General features: G+C 44.3%; 1 long non-coding RNA gene across 1 annotated transcript; it reads left to right on the forward strand.

Moving 5' to 3' along the window:
• Nucleotides 1-9042: 9042 nt before the first annotated feature.
• Nucleotides 9043-15762, forward strand: LOC148146140 (uncharacterized). The gene is made up of 3 exons (XR_015760792.1): nt 9043-9342; nt 12522-12716; nt 14014-15762. It is a non-coding gene; the product is annotated as an uncharacterized LOC148146140 (long non-coding RNA).
• Nucleotides 15763-21187: the final 5425 nt, after the last annotated feature.

Genomic DNA, 21187 nt, shown 5'->3' on the forward strand with positions numbered 1-21187 from the left:
AATCTTTTCACCCCATCCCAAAGGCAGACAGTATCAGTAGCTGAGATTCTTGCTCAGAAAGAGACTGAAGCCTGCACCTGGGTACCTAAGATGGTGCGTTGTGTGACGACATTGTACACTTTTCACTGTACTCCTGTATTTCTATACTTGAGTACATGCGACAATAAAGCTAAAATCTAAATCTAAATCTAAATCTAAAGCCTCTACCATTCATTCCCACAGATCCAGGTCACAGCCTGCATGTGAGATGCTTGCTGTCATAGCCCCCTGATATCTCTGGAGGGGGTGAGGAGGCTTGTTGGCTAAGTGCCCTTAGGCATAGACCACAGTCCCATTTCCAGCTGAGGGTTGATTTGGGATCTGGTCCCTTGCCTTACATGTCATGGAGGTAATGGTGCTGTGGGTCCAACCCACCCTCATTCAGAGACTCAAGGAATCACGTCTAAAATTGAAGTGAAACTGGGGGTCGAGTGAAAAAATACAGCATTGTGAGAATGTGGAATTCACTGATTGCAAAGGTACAGAATCTATTATGTTTCTGAATACGAGGATAACTAGCCATTTTGTTACAGAAATGGCTCGAAGGTAGAAGACAGATGATGGTGGCCTATGATCAACGGTGTGCCACAAGGATTAGTGCTGGGTCCACTGCTTTTTATCAATGATTTGGATGTGAACACAGGAGGTATGGTTAGTAAGTTTGCAGATGAACCAAAATTGGAGGTGTAGTGGACAGCAAAGAAGACTCCTTATCTCAGAGTATAACTGGACCTTGATCAGATGGGCCAATGGGCTTATGAGTGGCAGATGGAGTTTAATTTAGATAAATGCGAGGTGTTACATTTTGGAAAGGCAAATCAGAGCAGGACTTAAACACTTAATGGTAAAGTGCTAGAGAGTGTTGTTGTACAAAGCAACCTTGGAGTGCAGGCTCATAGTTCTTTGAATATTAGAGTCCCAGGTAGGTAGGATATTGAAGAAGGCGCATGGTATACTTGCCTTTATTGGTCAGTGTGTTGAGTATAGGAGTTGGATGTTCATGTTGCGGCTGTACAGGACGTTGGTTAGGCCACTGTTGGAATACTACGTTCAATTCTGATCTCCTTGTTCTTGATAGGATGTTGTGAAACCTGAAAGGGTTCAGAAAAGATTTATAAAGATTTTGCCAGGGTTGGAGAGTCTGAGTTATACGGAGGGGCTGAATAGGCTGGGGCTGTTTTCCATAGTGTCGGAGGCTGAGGGGTGACCTCATAGAGGTTTATAAAATCATGAAGGGCATGGATAGGATAAATAGCCAAGGTTTTGTTTCTTGGGGTGGGGGAATCCAGAACTAGAGGACATCAGTTAAGATGACAGGGGAAAGATTTAAAAGGGACCTAAGGGGTAACTTTTTCACACAGAGGGTGGTGCATGTATGGAATGAGCTGCCAAAGGAAGTGGTGGAGGCTGGTACAATGACAACATTTAAAAGGCACCTGGATGGGTATATGATTAGGAAGGGTATGGAGGGATATGGGCCAACTGCTGGCAAATAGGACTAGATTTATTTAGGACATCTGGTGGGTACGGATGAGTTGGACTGAAAAGTTTGTTTCTGTGCTGTACATCTCTATGACTCTAAAATGCAGATGAATACCAGAACCTAGGAAGTCATATTGTTAAGATTTATGAGACAAAGTGAGAGTGAAAAGATAAGTCACTTTATATCGGCTAACAAGACGCTGTACAGAAATCATTTGTTAGTTACAAACAGGGTTTATGTTAATTGGGATTCTACTGCCTGGACGGAAAATTTTGAAGAAATTAATTTGGGTGAACTTGGGCCCTTTAGTTATGCTGAGAGAAAGTGAGGGCTGCAGATGCTGGAGATCAGAATCGAGAGTATGGTGCTGGAAAAGCACAGCCGGTCAGGCAGCACCTGAAGGGCCAATGCTTGAAATGTCAATTCTCCTGCTCCTCGGTTGTTGTTTGACTGGCTGTGCTTTTCCAGCACTACACTCTCGACCCTTTAATTATTCGATGGTAAAGCTTCACATCCAGGTGACGTCTCTTGGATTTCGTGACAGGATTATACCAGGCCATGATAGCCTCCACAGTGGTACTGCATTTTGACACCTGGGTCAGGCAACAGCTGGTACCAACACCCACCAATAGGCCACGTGTCTCAACTTCATCCTCAGTTGTTTCAAACTGCTTCTGTTCAACAAAACCCACCTGTAACATTTCAGGACAAACAGACTGTGTAATAACTGCCCACATCTCAGAACTAGCGAGCTGTAAAGTATAAGTCAGCCATTACCTGGAAACAGGGAGCAATTTTGGATGAGTTACAAAGTACAAATGTTTAAAAAAGACTTACATTTACATAGCACCTGATACATCCTCTGCACTTCTCAAAGCACTTCACAAATGAGCAATCTTTTTTTTTCAAATGCAGTCAGTGCTGCTATTTAGTCAAATATGTCGGACCAACTTACAAACTCTCACACGGAAGTGACAATGTGTAGTGTAGGGGTTTGAAAAGGTTAATGACTGGAACAGTGTGAGTAACACAGTGATGATTTAAGAGGCAAACATGGGAGGGAGGATTGAAAATAAAGCATCAGACCTTTATTTGACTTAGCCAGATGCTGTAGAGCTTTATATTGTTCCATATGTCATAAACTAGTTATTGTTTAAACCTATCAAAGGCTTGGTTATCATCTATTTTCCAAAGAATATGTATCAATGTTATTTTTCCCACCACTCTGCACTTGTCATTCTATCCGGGTGCATTGAGGCCTGGCTTGGCAACTGCTCTGCTCAGGGCTGTAAAAAACTACAGAAGCCAACCTTCCATCCATGGACTCCATCTACATGGCTCAGTGCTGCGGAAAGGCTGCCAACTTCATCAAAGACCCATCCCACCTAGTAACGTTCTCCTACAACCTCTTCCATCAGGCAGAAGTTATAGAAGCTTGAACACGTACACCAACCGGTTCAAGATCCTCTTCCCTGCCATTATTAGGCTGCTGAATGGACCTCTCCAACTTCAAATAATGTTGATCCTGTTTTGTGCACCTCCTGTGCAGCCGTACCTTGTTTGCCTCACTCTGTCTAACCACTCTATGATCTGTATGTCCTTCTTTGTTATGACCTGCCTGTACTGCTCGCAAACCAAAGCTTTTCACTGTATAGGTAGTTCTCATATAACCCACGTTTATTTAACACAATTTGTCTGGAACGTGATTTGTGAATTACCGACTTCGATTTATAACGTGAACGCCCATTCGATGTTATGCAATCCTCATGCCCGGCTCTAGATGCCACGGTGCACGGAGGACTGGACTCTGCGTCAGCATCATGTGATCGGTCGGCTTGTGTGCATTCTCGTGAAGGGCTTCAAGAACGGTTTTGTGAAATGTTTGTGCTAGTGGACTTGGAAAAACATTGTGAAAATGTCTTGACAGCCTGAGGGCAAAAAGCTGGGAGCAATCTGGTAATTTATAAACTTAAAGAGTTGAGATAAGAGAGAGATTTCACTGGAATTGACTAACAGTAAAAAGGACAGTGTTGAGGAGCAGTTTGAAACTTGCCTTTGTTGCTTGTATTAAGAGCATTTTTCTCCCTGTTTTTGTTTAAAAAATATGTTTCTTTGTTAAAGAATATCTGCAGACTCATGTGAACCTGTTTCAATGACTAATCACTGTGGTAAAACTGCAGAAAAATACCAGAACTGGGGCAGGGTCAGTCAGGGTGATCAGAGTCAGGAAATTCTACGGGTGAGGGAGGGAAAGATGGGTGGCACGCTGTTAGTTTTGGTGCATGCGTGGCGATGTCCTGAGGGGGTGAGTCGACTGTGCAGAAGAGATATAGGGTTAGTCAGGGCCAGATGTTAGCGAGGATGAGATGAGTGGGGATGATGTTGCAAGGAATGATGGGTGCAATGGCGGAGATAGAGTGAGTGTGAGGTATCAATGAGAGGATGGTGGCACTTACACTCGCAGAGTGAAGGTGGTCATTGATCTACGTACATTCTGTGCATTCCTTCAGATGGTTGAGACTGCACTGGTCTGGGTGGCAACTCTGGTCCAGGTTGGCGTGGTTCCAGTAGAATGGCCTCCTCTGTTGGCCTGGGAGAAAAGGACGCCCTGCCTCAGCATCACCCCATCCCCATCAGCAATATCTCCATGTTCCTGCCCACAAAGAGAGGCATCAAGTTTCCATTGTGCACCACATCCAGGGCAAATATCAAGGACTTTGCAGAGAAGCTTTTGTCTGGGTGCACAATATCTTTTTAAAGATGGTGCTGCACCACAGACATTGGTCAATTCTAGGGTCTCCAGGAAGTGGTGAGTTGTTTTGGAAATGGCACGTGGTGCTAGAGTCTGTGAGAGGGGCACCAAAGGGTGGGGCAGGTAATAAGTCAGGTGGGTTTTGTAAAATAAGGCGATAGATGTTCCCAAGCATCACAATGTGAAACCCTCCAATAAACTTGACAAACCTAACACTTAGTGAAAGAAATTAAAATTCAGCCCTTGATCTATTAAGGCCAGTTTCATTCTGGGATGTGACTTGTGCAGTGTTACCACTGGATGGGATCAGCCGACTGGCTAGAATGTAGTGCAGCCAGCACGGATAGATGCCAAACAAGAATAATCTGTTGAGGGTTCTGATGAATTACACTATACAGAGCCATACAACAGGTCAGTTACAATTGGTCAAAATTTACTGAGACTGTGCTGTTGTTTGTGTTAGGATAACTATTATATTTGTTTCGATTTTTACTAATATTTTTGGTGGTTCGCCCCACCCCGATCTTTCCCATAGACCCCATTATTTCTAGTGCATGATTTTCTAGCAGGTGTTGTATGGGAACGCAACTACGGTGTTATAGGAGAACGACCTGTACTTAGATACATGTAACTACAATAAATCAAATAAAAAAAAAATCAACCAGTGTATTTCATTTACTAATACTTCCTCATTCTGGAAGTTTATTACTTTTTACCTATGTCTAGTTATTCTCCCTCTTTGTATTAACTAAACATCTCAATGTTGCAAATTGTAATATTGTTCTTCCTACCCCTGAGTTCAAATTGTAAATGTATGTAATTGATGTGCAATAGTGTTTCCATCACCAATCCTCATGGAACACCATTTCCCAACTCTCAGTGAGTCCTGTTTTATAACCAGCTCGCCATCCATTCTGTGCTATCTTATTGAAGGCCTTTTGGCCTTCATTATATTACATTTTCTGGAGTACCTATATCTACCTTTACGGTCACTGCTTGAAGGAATTCAATAAAACGTGACCTTCCTTTTTGAGTTCTGTGCTGATCACTGTCTTGGATCACAAAGTGTACCCAAACAGTGCTTTGGATTCAGTTAAATGTAGTTAAGAGAAGACTCAACAACATAAATTTAACTTAGATATGAACATTTATTAAGTAGATAAAAAGGTGAAAAGACAGCAAAGAAAACAGTAAGTCTCACGCCCTTCTGCCTGTCAAGAACTTCTTGTTCAGCAGCTAGTCTGGAGGCTTAGGTTCGATCGTGGCACCAGTCGTGATCTTGGGGAGAGGTGAAGTCCAACAATTTGGAACAAAATTCTCTCTTTTTTACAGTGCAACGAGCTGCAAGTGCAGAAAAACAAGTTGATTCGGCACATCCTGGAACGAGAGTCACCCATTACAGGACTTATTCAAGGTCATGCAGCTGTTGAATATTATCAACAATTCTAACCCATCCTATACAGCTACTCCTCATGATGTCCTTGTTTCTCAATGCTTTCCGATGTAAGGATTCCAAAATCCAGTCCAACAGATGTGCCGGTTAGGTGGATTGGCTGTGCTAACTTGTCCATAGTGTCCAACCTATGTCCACAGTTTATGTGGCTTAGCCATGGGATATGCAGGGCTACAGGGATAGGGGAGGGGATAAGTTCGGGTGTGATGCTCATCAGAGGGTTGACAATGGGCCAAAAACCCTGCTTCCACACCGTAGGGATTCTATGATTCTGTTCTGTGATTCAATGAATATCTTTATGATCGCCATTAATAGATAATTGTCTTATTTAGTCAGTGATTTATTTATTATTGTGCCACGTAACTGCCAGGGTGGGAGAAGCTGACTTTGATAGATGCCAGTCTTTGTTTGGGGTTCCAATCTTCAGCAATGCAGCACTTCCTCAGCACTGCGTCCAAGTTTCCACTTGGATCACATGCTCATGACTCAGAGGCTCATGCCTCTTGAATCACAACTGTTTTTGAAAAGTTATCTCAGACAATATTTAACACTCAACCAAAACCGCCATTATTAGGTGTAGTCAGAATTATCAACTGTGAGTCTATACCCAATGTGGACTGACAAATTGCAAGTTTGACCATGATGGGAGTAATTGAAACTCCCAAATAAAGAGCTGGAGGGTCATTCAACTGGTTCAGCCTCTTCTAGGCATCACCAGCCCGCTGCCTAGTCCCATCAAATCTGGTGCTACATAAACAACGGTTGGTGCTTCAATGAAAAAGCAAGATGGCCGTGGAGTAGGGCTCCTGAGCTGGGCTCGTCCCCTCCAACCATTTTTCTTTACTCTTCTTTTTTTATATTTACCTCCTGTCCTGAGCTTCGGTGGTGGAGAGAATTCCCAGCAGGGCCTTAAATGGGCCTTGCACAGATTCAAGTGGGCTCGGGATAGACTTGAGCGGGTCCAGCATGGACTCAAGTAGGCTCAGTGCGGACTTGAGTGAGCCCAGCACAGACCCGAGTGGACCCAAAGCAGACTCAAGTGGGCCCAGTGTAGGCCTTGCGGTGGTGAGTGAGGCCCTTCTTACCTTTCCGAAGTGAACATGAGAGCTGCCAACAGATTCGGCGGCTGCCACATTAGCGGAGGCGGTGTTGGTGAGGTATGCCCAGCAGTGAACGATGCCAGCTGAGGATCGGTGACTTCATCGCTGGTTGGACCCGGTGATGGCTGCGGTGAAGTGGTAGCGGAAGGGCGTTGCAGTGACAACAAGGTGGGCCCAGGACCCAGAGATGTGACTCTGATGTCAGTGGGTCGGGCACAGGCAGCAGCGGAGGAGAATTGGCCCTATAGTGACAGATGGCACCTGAAGAGTGGTGACATCACCCTTGGTTGGGTCTGGTGTAGACTGCGGCAAGGCAGTTGAGGAGAGACAGAGGCTCAGGCATCATTAATGATGAGCTGGCCCCGGGACAAATTACACCTTTCTTTTTCTTCTTATAATTATTCAAAATAGTGCTGAATCATGACGACAGCGGAAAATCTTTTCACTGTATTTTACTGTTTTTCTACCTGTATAAAATACTCGTGACAAATAATCATTCATTCATTTTTCTTCAATGGTTTTGCGCAGAAGCAAATGCAGAATATTATCCTTATCAACTGGTGAGCCTCACAGATAGAGACGGTCCACTCTCGCTGTCCTCCTGTAACTCATCGAGCAGCCCACCACTAGCCCAGTGCCTCACATTACCCAGAGATAACCCTGCGTGTAGAAATCTCCAATTAAAAACTGGAAGGTTACCATTTATTTATTACCTTCATAGCTCCTGTAAGACACAACGCACTTTACAGCAAGGTCCCACAAACAGCAGTGTGATAATGACTAGATAATCCCAATTTAAGATGCTGGATTGTGGATACATTTTAACCAGGACCCTAAGAATAACTGCCCTACTCTTCTTCAAAGCATTGCCATTGGATGTTTCCATGACTTGATTTAATGGCCATGTGGAGAGCAGTACCTTCAACAACGTAGCATTCCTTCAGCCCTGTGTCAGTCGAATTGAAGAACTCGTTGGTTCCAGAGCTCCATCCATTTCCTGAGTGATGTTAAGTTATGTACATTACCTTAAGGTTCTACAGGCTGTTGGTGAGGCCTCTTCTGGAATACTGTGTCCAGTTCTGGTTGCCCTGCTATAGGAAGGATATTGTTAAGCCGGTGAGGATTCAGAAAAGATTTAGCAGGACGTTGCCATAAATGGAGGGTTTCAGGTATAAAAATAGACTGGAAAGGTTGGAACATTTTTCACAGGAGGGTAAGAGTTTGAGTGGTGACCTTGCACAGGTTTATAAACCATGAGGGGCGTGGATGAGGTGAATAGCCAAGGTCTTTTCCCTGGGGTGGGGGAGGTCAAATGTTCGGGGCATATTTTTAAGGTGAAAGGAGAAAGACTTAAAAAGGACATGAGCGGCAACGTTCTTTACACAGAGAGTGGTTTGTGTCTGGAATGAACTGCCAGAGGAAGTGGTAGATGCAGGTACAGTTACAAGTCTTAAAAGACATTTGGATATGTTCATGAATAGGAAGGGTTTGCAGGGATATGGGCCAAGCACAGGCAGGTGGGAGTAGTTCAGTTTGGGAATATGGTCGGTGTGGATTGGTTAGCCTGAAGGGTGTGTTCCCATGCTGTATGACTGTATGACTCAATGACTCTAAGTGAGGCTAATTTAGTTTGAGATTATGGTCAGCATGGACCGGTTGGGCCGAAGGGTCAGTTTCTGTGCTGTATGACTCAATGGCTCCAAGTGAGACTAGTTTAGTTTAGGAGCATGGTCTGGTTAGACCGAAGGGTCTGTTTCTGTGCCCTATGACTGTGGCTGTCTGACTCTACGTGCTGTTTTAGTGAAGACTGCACATATCAGCCTCCAATTCCACGCCTGAACAAGAGTACGTTCTTTTCCAAATGCTCCTCAGTCAATCTTCGCCTCATCATCCATGAGACAATTAAACTGCTTTTCAAAATAGAAGTGTCACGGTATATCTCGAGTCTTTAAAAAACCTGCTTCCTTCATTTGAAACTGCTAACCTTTCTCAATGATGTAAACATTTCCAAACATGCCGATTGAATTTAAGATCTGATAAAGGTCAGTTATTGTTAGATGCATATGTGTGTTGATTCTTGCATGCTTAAGGATAAAAACATTTATTTTAAGAGGTTGATGGCGCAAGAGCACTGGATCCATTACTGACACAGCTTTACCTTGGAGTGGAACAGTGTCAGGTTTCCCAGTGGGAGGATACTCAGCAACGTTTAGACTCAGGTTTGTAATTCTCTGGAGAATTGTTACCTTGTCTACAGCTCGGTCAAACTTGACGAGATGCTTTCTGTGTGGAATATTGTGCTTTCACCTCTGGGACCTGGATTTGGATCAAGCCCGGGTCAATGGAGTTAACATGTTAACGCTCTGACCAAAATGAGTGTAAAAAGAAAGGATTCGATTTACGATAACCTTCAGAAATCCAAAAGAGCTTCATCAATTAAATAATTTTGGAATCTAATTACTGTTGAAAAGCAGGAGATACAGCAGCCAATTCACAAGCTCCTACAAACAACCAGGTAATAAAGACCAGCTAATCTCTTTCATTGATGTTGGCTGAGGCATAAATATCAAACAGAACGCTATTGAATCAAAAAGATTCAATGGCACAATTTGGTCAGAAGCAGGTGGGAGTCCACCTGCTTCTGACCAAATTGTGCCATTGAATCTTTTACCTGAACCGGAAGAGATATGTGGGGCCAGGGTTTAACGTTTGATCTGAAAGGGATTACCTTCAGAAATATAACCCTCTCTCAGGAGTGTTTGCCACATTAGGTGTTTACATGGAGTGAGCTGTGAGCTCACAAATCTGAGCTGAATCTTCAGTTTCAGCAGTTTATGTTCAGTTTCCAGTGGGCACATTGTAGTTAGTTAGAGAACATACAAGATGTCAGGTCGATGTAAGGAGATCCTCTACTGAGGATTAAGTGCAGTATTACACAGGGCGCTGTGACAAGAATATTCCTTTGTACTTGGATGGGCAATATCTTAAAGTTGACAATGTTTGGCTGAAATGGAAAATCTAAATAATTGCATTCACTTTAATCTGACAGATTATTTTTGAATAGTGACCAACCTAAAGGGCCAGATGCTAGGGTTACTTTTATGAACATAGAGCACAGTACTTAAGATTATTCATAGCACAACAGCATTTATCCCGGCAAGTGGAGAGTTTTCTATCAAACTCCTGACTTTTACCTTCAGCAGGTTCTGGGGAGACAGGAGGTGACTTACCACAGATTCCTAACCTCTGACCAGTTTTTGAAGCCACAGTGTTTATATTAGTGGCTCAGTTCAGCTTCTGGTCAAAGAAAGAACAAACAACAAACAACTAAACTAGTACAGCACAGTAACAGGCCCTTCAGCCCTCTAAGCTTGCGCTGACACATTTTGCCCTCCCAGACTATAACTGTCATCACTTACAGGATCCACGTCCCTCTATTCCTTTCCTAATCATGTATTTGTCCAGGTACCTCTTGAATGCTGTTATTATGTCTGCTTCCAGCACCTCCCCTGGCTGTGTGTTCCCGGCACTCACTACCTTTTGGGTGAAAAATGTACCTCGCACATCTCTTTTAAACTTGCCCCCTCACACATTGAACCTGTGTCATCCAGTAATTGGCCCCTCCAGTCTGGGAAAAAGCCTCAGACTTTTCACTCTATCCGTGCCATTCATAATCTTATAAACCTCTATCAGGTCGCCCCTCAACCTCCTGCGTTCCAGTGAAAACAAACCTGTCGACCCAACCTTTCTTCATTGCTAAAATCTCCCATTCCAGGCAGCATGCTGGTAAACCTTTCCTGTACCTTCTCAAAAGCATCCACATCCTTCTGGTAGTGTGGTGACCAGAACTGTATGCAATATTCCAAGTGTGGTCTAACTAAAGTTCTATAAGGCTGCAGCATAACTTGCCTACTCAATGCTCCTTCCAATAAACGCAGGCAAGTGTGGGTGGCACGGTGGTTAGCACTGCTACCTCACAGTGCCAGAGACCCGGGTTCAATTCCCGCCTCAGGCGACTGACTGTGTGGAGTTTGCACATTCTCCCAGTGTCTGCGTGGGTTTCCTCCCACAGTCCAAAAATGTGCAGGTTAGGTGAATTGGCCATGCTAAATTGCCCATAGTGTTAGGTGCAGGGGAATGGGTCTGGGTGGATGCGCTTGGGCGGGTTGGTGTGGACTTGTTGGGCCGAAGGGCCTGTTTCCACACTGTAAGTAATGTAATCTAAGCCATAGGCCTTTTATACTACTTTATCTACCTGCGCTGACACCTTCAATGATCTATGGACCACACCCAGATCCCTCTGAATATCAATTCTCTTAAAGGTTCTGCCAATCACTGTATAATTTCCACCTGTACTTGACCTTCCAAAATGCATTGCTTCACATTTGTATGGATTAAACTTCATCTGCCATTTTTCTGCTGATGCCTTGATGGCTCAGTGGTTAGCACTGCTGCCTGACATTGCCAGGGACCTGGGTTTGAATCCAGCCTTGGGTAACTGCCTGTGTGGGGTTTGCACATTCTCCCCGTGTCTGTCTGGGTTTCCTCCGGGTGCTCTGGTTTCCTCCCACAATCCAAAGATGTGCAGGTTTGGTGAATTGGCCATGCTAAATTGCCCATAGTTTTCAAGGATGTGTAGGTGAGGTGCATTAGTCAGGGATAAATGTAGAGTAATGGGGAATGATTGGGTGGGGTACTCTTTGGAGGGTCAGTGTGGACTTGTTGGGCCAAAGGGCCTGTTTCTACACTCTAGGGATTCTATAATTCCAACTGATTTATATCCTCTGTTAATGATTGGGGATTCAGTGATAGTAAAGCCATTGAACATCAAGGTGTAATGGTTAGATTCCTCCTTGTTGAAGATGGTCATTTCTTGGCACTTACATGGAACATAACTTCTAACATATCAGCCCAAGCCTGAATTTGTCCAGGTCTTGCTGTATACAAATGTTGGCTACAAATGTAAGTGAAATATTCTGGGCCACTCTCTATACTTCAATTTGTTACCAACTAAATCCACCCTCACCTTACTTTCTATAACTAGGCTCTTTGGGTTCTGAAGATTAAACATCCTTTGTCTCATGAGAATCAAACCCTATGTACAAGTTTGGTTTAAAGTGAGCCTAGTGAGAGAATCATAAAGAATCACTCAATTTGAAGTGGTTTCTCATAAAACATATTTTTTCGAGTAAGACATTGAGATCTTTAGTTCTGGCAACATTAGTTCAGCCAGTATTCTTTCTCCCCTCCCACACACTGAGAGTAAAAATACCTGGTGATGTATATTTCAACCTTCAGCGTAGGGGGACAGCTAAAGGAACATGGAATGTTCAGCAAAGTAGATGCATAAGATTCTTTCCACTGTTTGTCGCATCACGGTCCAACTGACATGCTGTTATTATTTCAAGCCTTGTTGTATGCAGACATTTGTTTAATAAACATGTCCAGGTCATTCCTTCAGCAGGTCGCACATGATCTGTGAACAAAATACTTGCTGAGGCACTTTTCCTGGTTCCGTATATTAAATCTCTGCGTTCATAATTCAAGCTGAGGAACGAACCCATGACCACAGTCACATTATTGGGGGGTGTGGGGGAGTGAGGGGAGTTGGTGTGATACACTAGACATTCAAGTATCACTGCAGGGAATGAAGGATTTCTTGACTTTGATTTTATTGTCATGTGTATTTTACAGTAAGTATACAATTATCCCCTGGAATGTCCGGACAACAAGGGCACCTATGTCAGACTCCTGCCCATAGACTCCAGCTCCACCTTCAACACCATTATCCCCTCCAGACTGATCTCAGAACTCTGTGACTTTGTTCTTATCTCCACCTTCTGCAACTGGACCCTCAGCTTCCTGACCCACAGCCCGTAATCAGTGAAGGTAGGGAACTGCACGTCCTCCTCAGTAACCCTCAACACAAGGGTGCATTCTTAGCCCCCTACTGTACTTCCTGTACACCCAACACTGTGTGGTCAAATTCCGAATGAACGCCATCTATAAGTTTGCTGACGACACCACTATGGTAGGATGTATATCAAGACCCCTCCATCTCCATTAATGACAATCGACTTGACACTGACATTTTTTACAAACACACCCACTCCCACAGCTACCTGGATTACACCTCTTCCCACCCTACCTCCTGCAAAAAATACCATCCCGTATTCCCAATTCCTCCGCCTCCGCCGTATCTGCTCCCAGGAGGACTAGTTTCACCACAGATCACACCAGATGGCCTCCTTCATTAGAGACCGCAATTTCCCTTCCCACGTAGTTAAAGATGCCCTCCAACGCATCTCATCCACATCCCGCACCTCCACCCTCAAACCCCACCCGTCCAACCGTAACAAGGACAGAACCCCACTGGTGCTCACCTTCCACCCTACCAAACTTCGCATTAACCACATTATCTGACGACATTTCCGCCACCTCCAAATGGACCCCACCACCAGGGATATATTTCCCTCCCCACCCCTCTCCGCTCTCCGCAAAGACCGTTCCCTCTGTGACCACCTGGTCAGGTCCACACCCCACAACAACCCACCGTCCCATCCTGGCACCCTCCCCTGCCACCGCAGGAATTGCAAAACCTGCGCCCACACTCCCCCTCACCTCCATCCAAGACCCCAAAGGAGCCTTCCACATCCATCAAAGTTTCACCTGCACATCCACCAATATCATTTATTGTATCTGTTGCTCCCGATGCAGTCTCCTCTACATTGGGGAGACTGGACGCCTCCTAGCAGAGCGCTTTAGGGAACATCTCTGGGACACCTGCACCAATCAATCCCACCGCCCCATGGCCCAACATTTCAAATCCCCCTCCCACTCTGCCGAGGAAATGGAGGTCCTGGGCCTCCTCCACTGCCGCTCTCTCACCACCCAATCCTGGAGGAAGAATGCCTCATCTTCGGCCTCGGAACACTCCAACCCCAGGGCATCAATGTGGATTTCACCAGTTTCCTCATTTCTCCTTCCCCCACCTCACCCTAGTTCCAAACTTCCAGCTCAGCATTGTCCCCATGACTTGTCCTACCTGCCTATCTTCCTTTCCACCTATCCACTCCACCCTCCTCTCTGACCTATCACCTTCATCCCCTCCCCTACTCACCTATTGTACTCTATGCTACTTTCTCCCCACCCCCACCCCCCTCTCATTTATCTCTCCACTCTGCAGGCACCCTGCCTCTATTCCTGATGAAGGGCTTTTGCCCGAAACGTCGATTTTCCTGCTCCTCGGATGCTGCCTGACCTGCTGTTCTTTTCCAGCACCACTCTAATCTAGGCTCTGGTTTCCAGCATCTGCAGTCCTTGTTTTTACCTGGATATCAAACAACGATGAGTCAAAATACAGAAGGGAGATAGAGAGCTTGGTGACATAGTGCAGTGAGAACAACCTCTCTCTCAATGTCGGCAAAACTAAAGAACTCATCATTGACTTCAGAAAGAAACACGCCTTCATCAACATCAACACTGAGAGGGCGGAAAGCGTCAAGTTCCTTGGAGTGATGAGAACTGACCATCTTTCCTGAACTTCCTACATGGATGCGAGGGTCAAGAAGGCCCATCAATGCGTCTTCTTCCTCAGGTGGCTCAGGAAATTTGGCTTGTCCATACGGAGCCTCACCAACTTCTACAGATGCTCCATAGAAAACATACTGTCCAGGTGCATAATGGCCTGGTACAGCAACTGTTCTGCCCAGGACTGTAAGAAACTACAGAAGGTGTTGTGCACAATCCAGACTATCACAGAAGCCAACCTGCCATCCATGAACTCCAATTACATGGCTCACTGCTGCTGCCAACATCATCAAAGACACATAGCACCCCGGTAATAATCTCCTACAACCTCTTCCCTCAGGCAGAAGATACAGAAGCCTGAACACACACACCGCAGGTTCAGGAACAGCTTCTTCCAGGCTGTCAGTAGGCTAACGAATGGACTCTCTAATTTTAATCCTGTTAACGTTGATCTCGCCCACTGTACGCCTCTGTGCAGGCCCCTGTGCAATGTAACTTAGATGCCTCTGTCTACATTTTTTACAACCCCTGCTCTATCCATTCTTGCTTACTTTGATCTGTCTGTACTGCTCACAAACAAAGCTTTTCACTGCGTTTTGGTACACATCACACTCAATCAATCAAATACAATAAAAAGCTTTCATCTGTCACCTTGAAGTGGCACCATTTTGAATGATTTCAGAATAAGGAAAATAAAAAACATAAGAAAGATTCAGCTTGAAGAAGCTCTGTCAGTTCTCGACCAGCTCATCAAAGTCAGCAACAGTGTTGTTGTACTTGCTGTGTGGGGCACATCAGCAGTTTGGCAACCCTTCTGAAACAGGAGACCCAGAACGATGATGATAGAGGATGGGATTCCTGGATGGGGTCCTTAGGGGCAGACTAAGGGAGAGCAAACAACATGCCCAATGTGATATGGTTTCTGACCAGCATTTGTGACTCCTGTCCAACACCCAATGCAAACGGTGAGTTTGGCCTTGGAGTCTTGTCAGTTCTCCAAACAGGACTCCCTGGGCTGAGGGAGACTCGCGGATCTTGGAGGTGGCTGGCTTTCCAAGCCAATGAAATGATCTGATCTATCATTAACCACTCAAGAGGCTGAAGCATTGGTCCTTGAATCACCTGACATTCGGCAGCCAATCAGCTGGATCTGTGACCGTAGGGAGCATGTTACCAAATTGATTGGACAATCTTCTCAGAATCAATTCTACCTACTTCTCTCATAAGAAAGGCAGCAGAGAAATGCCATTTCACTAATGTTAAGAATATGGAATCTCATTATTCATCAGCTTTAAGAGTGTAATTTTTGGTCTGAAAATTTAATATTTTAAAGGTAAGAAATGGGGCCTATTTGCAGTTCAGTGGATGGCCAATGTATATGTGATAAGATCAGAGCTGGAAGTTGGAAAAAAAAATAAACAACGTATAACCACTTCCTGAGTCTTGGTTGTATTGAGATTTTTGCACCTGCTCCTATAACAGGATTTAACTTATCCATGTGAGTCACAGGATCAAACAGCTGTTTTGAAGGTAAAATTAATTGGTTTTGATCTCGGTTTGGAACATTGCTATTGAAGCAGATTATAAAGAGAGCTGCTCTTTTGTTTTGGATTTTTTTATGTGTGTGATTTCTCACAGAAGCTACAATGTAGTCAACTTGGGATAGTTTTAGGAGAAGCTGTTGAGATTGGATCAAAACTGTAAATCTACACACCTTGAACAGAAATCAGGGGTGTCTCCAAGTCGGAGTTGCTAAGCAACAATTCGATAAATCATATAACAGTGCCCATAATTATGAGGTCCTTAAGGATAGTTGAAAGTTCAATTAGTGGATGGGCCCCCAAAGAATTCATATTGCAGAGAATTATGAGGAGAATCCAAGTGAATTACTGAAAGCTGTGGCATTCCTTAGTTTGGTCTCAGGAGAAATGATGTAACTCTTAAGATCCTGTAAAATAAAGGAGAGTTGTAAAAAATGTTCAGACTTAAATGATAAGTGGTTAGAAATATAGAGTGATGATAGATAGACGTATTTGGTTGTTTAATTCTTGTGTAGTGTTAGTTAAATAATTACATATTGTTGCATGGTCCTTTCAGCTAACAACTGAAATTTAATTTTGAAGTTATTGGTTTCTGCAAGATCACAATACTGGCTGGACTTGAGATTCCCCTGGTGCATTCCTATGGCAAGGAGCCATTAATTAAATATTGCACAACAATACACAGAAGTTGGACCTGTGCAATAAAATGTGATTAGAGCCCATATTCTCACAGAGTTCCTTATTAAACTCCATGATGCATCCTGTCAAAATCTTTCTCTTGATCCAGACGAGGGAAAGTATTCGAACTGCTTTGGTGTGGTCCTAGACCAGATTGACAATGTCCTGGATGTCATGACTAGGAACATATAGAACTAATCGGAGGAAATCAAGTGGACCAGCACACTACCGAGACAAAGGTCTGTGCTGGGGAAGGAGATCAGATCCAGTTTTACAGGTGGTGCCAATGCCCCTCTTCAATAGCAGTGCAATGACTATTCTCTGACCAGGAAAGAGGTGACTCTCCCATCATTACCCTGCAAATGATCAAACACAGGGAATTCCCAGGGAAAAATGGAGGGTAGATAGATAGATTGAACTTTCTAAAGCAAGCCTTAGGAGTGGGAGAATGGACCCATTTACTGCCTCCCTCCAGGTTCTACACCTTTCAGATGTTTCCTGTTACAGACACACCATTGTTTGCCTCCTGAGCTCAGTTTGTTTGAGAGGTGCTAGCTCATCTATCACGCTGAACCTTTGAGTTTAGCTTCTCTGTCTGTGAGTAGAGTCAAAGCCAAGGTAGGTGATACTGGCTAACTGTGGATCACTGTCTGCCTGTTGATATTTTTAAATTTCTTGGTTGTGTGCAGAATTAAACATTTTGTCAATTTTAGTGTTACGCCCCTATCCCTGAGCAATAATCAGCTCAGGCCTGAACCCCTGTCACAGGGCGAAACACTTCCGCATAGAATCATGAAGGGGCTGTACAGGGTAAAATTCCTGCCTGGAAATATGTTCCTGATCAGATCCAGGAAACCAAAGGCCAGCTGTTAACTTACAGAATGCACGAAACACTCTCAGCCCCAGTGTAAACACACACACACACCCCTCCAGGCAGAGACACACATACTCACACACACAAAGAAACACAGACAGACACACACATACACACACACAGACACACATAATCTTAAATGCTACAACATGATGACTGAGGTAAATTACACAATCAAACTATTGGGAAACTTGCCATTAGCCAGGACTTTGATGTCTCTGCCCATTGAGCTTCCCACTAAAATGAAAGGCGTGCTAATGTTTTCCAAAAGTATTTTCGGCTAATAGTTTAATTTAAGGAAGTCGAGTCCTCGTGTGGCATCGCCAAGTTCATGAGATTGAAGTGACCCCTGGTTTTGTTTTGGGTCTGTGCTCAATTTTCATCAAGACGCTGGGAAACTGAAATAATAAGATGCTATACTTTGGAATATCTTGATCACAATGGGGTTAAATTTCATTAATGTGAAAAGTTAGCAGCTATGGATTCCACAGAAACATCTTCAGGAGGCTTTTAATGAAAGAACATTATCACCATAGGCTTTTCATCAACTTAAAAATGAATGAAACACAATAAATATTGACAAAAAATGACAAAAACTCAAACTACCAAAACTGAGTGTCATAATTAAATGTACAAGTAAATGGAAAATGGTTCATTCATATACTGACAAAACCTGTCAATTAACACATAATTTGTATAATAGTTTGTAACTGTATCTCGACTGATGTTAATCACTCAGTAACCCCTCTCCCCCAGCGTCCTGTGTTACTGACTGTATCTCTACTGATGTCATCGCTGGAGGGCGCTCACTTGGAACCAGCATCTGACCATGCCAGGGATCAGTGGACAAACACAAACTATTGAACAAAAGTAGCAGGTGGGCTTCAACAATGAAGGTAGCGTCTGCAGAAAATCCTCAACAGCTCTGAGGTTTCTGTAGATGGAAGCTGACAATCGTTACAAAAACTCCTTCCCCCAACTCTCCACCCCAATCCGTCCCCCAACCCTCCACCCCAAAACCTCCCTCAACTCCCCATCCCAATCCTTCCCCACCCCAAACCCTCTCTCAACTCCCCATCCCAATCCTTCCCCAACCCAATCCCTCTCTCAACTCCCCATCCCAATCCATCCCCAACCCAATCCCTCTCTCAACTCCCCTTCCCAATCCTTCCCCATCCCAGTCCCTCTCTGAACTCTCCATCCCAATCCTTCCCCACCCCAATCCCTCTCTTAACTTCCTATCCCAATCCCACCCTCAACTCCCCATACTGGCCTCTCCTTTTCCAGATTTATCATTGACTTTCTCATTCTGATCCTTTATGGCTGCTCATACTAACTGTTCACTCTTTACACCTTTCTCTCCATTCCCATTCACAACCCCCTCCATATTGATTCCCAAACCTCCTCTATATCAATTTTTCCCCAAGGCTTTGCCTTCTCTCTCTTCCAGTTGCCTCCTGCCCAATGCTATAGTGCTTAGAATCAGCTCCTGGTTTACCGTACATCCCCTCATCCCCCTTATAGGGAGCCCTCACTACATTGGCTCCTTCTCCTACTCTCCACTTACCCCTTCCTAATCAGTTCCGCTTCCCCTTGAACTGTATAGCTGAGGTGCCTCTCTCAGAGATCCTGTCTGCTCCAATCTGTAATTCTAGGTCTCCTGAGGCCCAGGATGCTCTATAGATGGAGCTCTAGTAGTAAGTGGTCCTCGGGCCTATTCATTCAGGGAACTCAAGCCCATTAACTATAACAGGCAAAGGGTGTGTGAGCAAAGAAGGAAGGGATGTTTCTTTAACCCTGTCCTGGCCACCAATATAAAAAACTGTATAAATGTACATTGACATTGGTTTCCATTTGAATGAAGAGAAAGATGGAAATGATAGCCATCATTGCAAATTTTAAATTTATCAGGTTCTGTGATATTGATTCCAGTTGGCTCCCTGTTAGTTTAACTAACTGTTTGACTAACACTATAGCAACAAGTCAATCAGAGCCACTGGCACCTCTCTGTGCTTTATAACAGGAATGATGGTACTGGTTATTTTGATGGAGGCTTAATTAGAGGCTATCACTCAGGAAACCAAGAAAACTTTCCATTCAACACAGACGCAGGAATCTAACCCTTTTAAAAAAGCGCAGCCAGATTCGGAATGTCTGGATTTAACTTCAGCACCTTTCCAAGCCTATCATTAGTGTCCCAAGTGCAGCTAAATCGGTCACCCTAGAGCTGTGTGTTTGTGTCAGTGTGTGCCCGTTTGGAATAGCAGCCAACTCTCTCACTTAACCTGAACCTGCCCCGTGACTCACTTGACCCTATTGCTCTCTTCTCGGAGGCTTGGGCTTGGCGTACATGTCCCGGAACATTCTAGACACCAGTCTGGAAATGAAAGGCAGTGAACATGGATGATCACTCATTCCCCACACCCTCCTCTTGCAGCTGCTTGAAGCAAATTGCTGGAATATTGGCAAGTGGCTCCCCCAACTTTAAAATTAAACCATCATTTTATTTTGCTGGCATCATTGCTGAGGGGCTGTAAATCATAGGGTGGTCAGAGAATGAGAGAGAAATGGAGAGACAGAGAGAGCTGCAGAGAGGAGCTGATAGAGTGTGATTTGATGCTTGGGCAATTGGCCTTTAGGGTGAGTTGGTTTGTGGCTCATTCCAGTGGAGAAAATCCGGCTGTAATTTTAGAGTCATAGGGTTGTAGAGCATAGAAACAGACCTTTCAGCCCAACTCGTCCATGCTGACCAGATATCCTAAATTAACCTACTCCCATTTGCCAGCATTTGGCCCATATCCTTCTAGACCCTTTCTATTCATTTACCCATCTAGATGCCTTTTAAATGTTGGGACTGTACCAGCCTCCACCACTTCCTCTGGCAGTTCATTCCCTACACACACCATCCTCTGCATGAAAAAGTTGCCCCTACGTCCCTTTAAAACCTTATCTTTCTCACCTTAAGCATATGCCCTATAGTTTTGGACTCCCCACTCTGGGGAAAAGACCGTGTCTATGTACCCTATCTGTGTCCCTCATGATTTTATAAACCTCTATAAGATCACCCTTCAGCCTCCAATGCTCCATGGAAAACAGCCTCAGCCTATTCAGCCTCTCCCGATAGCTCAAATCCTCCAACCCTGGCAGCATCCTTGTAAACCTTTTCTGAACTCTCACATTTCACAACATCTTTCCTATAGCAGAGAGACCAAACTTGAGCATAGTATTCCAAACGTGGCCTCACAATGTCCTGCACAGCAGCAACATGACCTTCCTATTCCTATACTAATAAAGGTAAGCACACCAAACACCTTCTTCACCACCTTCATTACCTGCAATTCAACTTTCAAGGAACTATTTTTGAGAGCCTGACTGTGTTTAAATTCACTAACCAGGCTGTATGACAGCAATGGGATGTCACAGTGAAAGGTTTTGGATTGAGAGTGGGGCTGGATATCCAGCCATTTACATTATAGTATGGGGTTAATGGAACAATTCATAACCACAGAGGGTACCACATTGACCACAGATTATTTCGATGGTCTCCTTGGTCTGGGAAGCTGGGTTTGCAGGGCACAGATTTGGACCTAGAATTGCAATTGGAGCTCTATTCCTCTGATAGGCCCACTGTTTTCACCTTAAAAGGGGCCTATAAACTGCAACGCCATGAGGGATTCTGGCTGCATTGCAGGGTAACCAGGTGACAAGGTCCCAATACTGAGGCCATTACCATCCTT

The sequence above is a fragment of the Chiloscyllium plagiosum genome, unplaced genomic scaffold, assembly GCF_037043375.1.
Source record: "Chiloscyllium plagiosum isolate Xiang-an unplaced genomic scaffold, Cpla_swu_hap1 HiC_scaffold_21, whole genome shotgun sequence".
Classification (NCBI taxonomy): Eukaryota; Metazoa; Chordata; class Chondrichthyes; order Orectolobiformes; family Hemiscylliidae; genus Chiloscyllium; species Chiloscyllium plagiosum.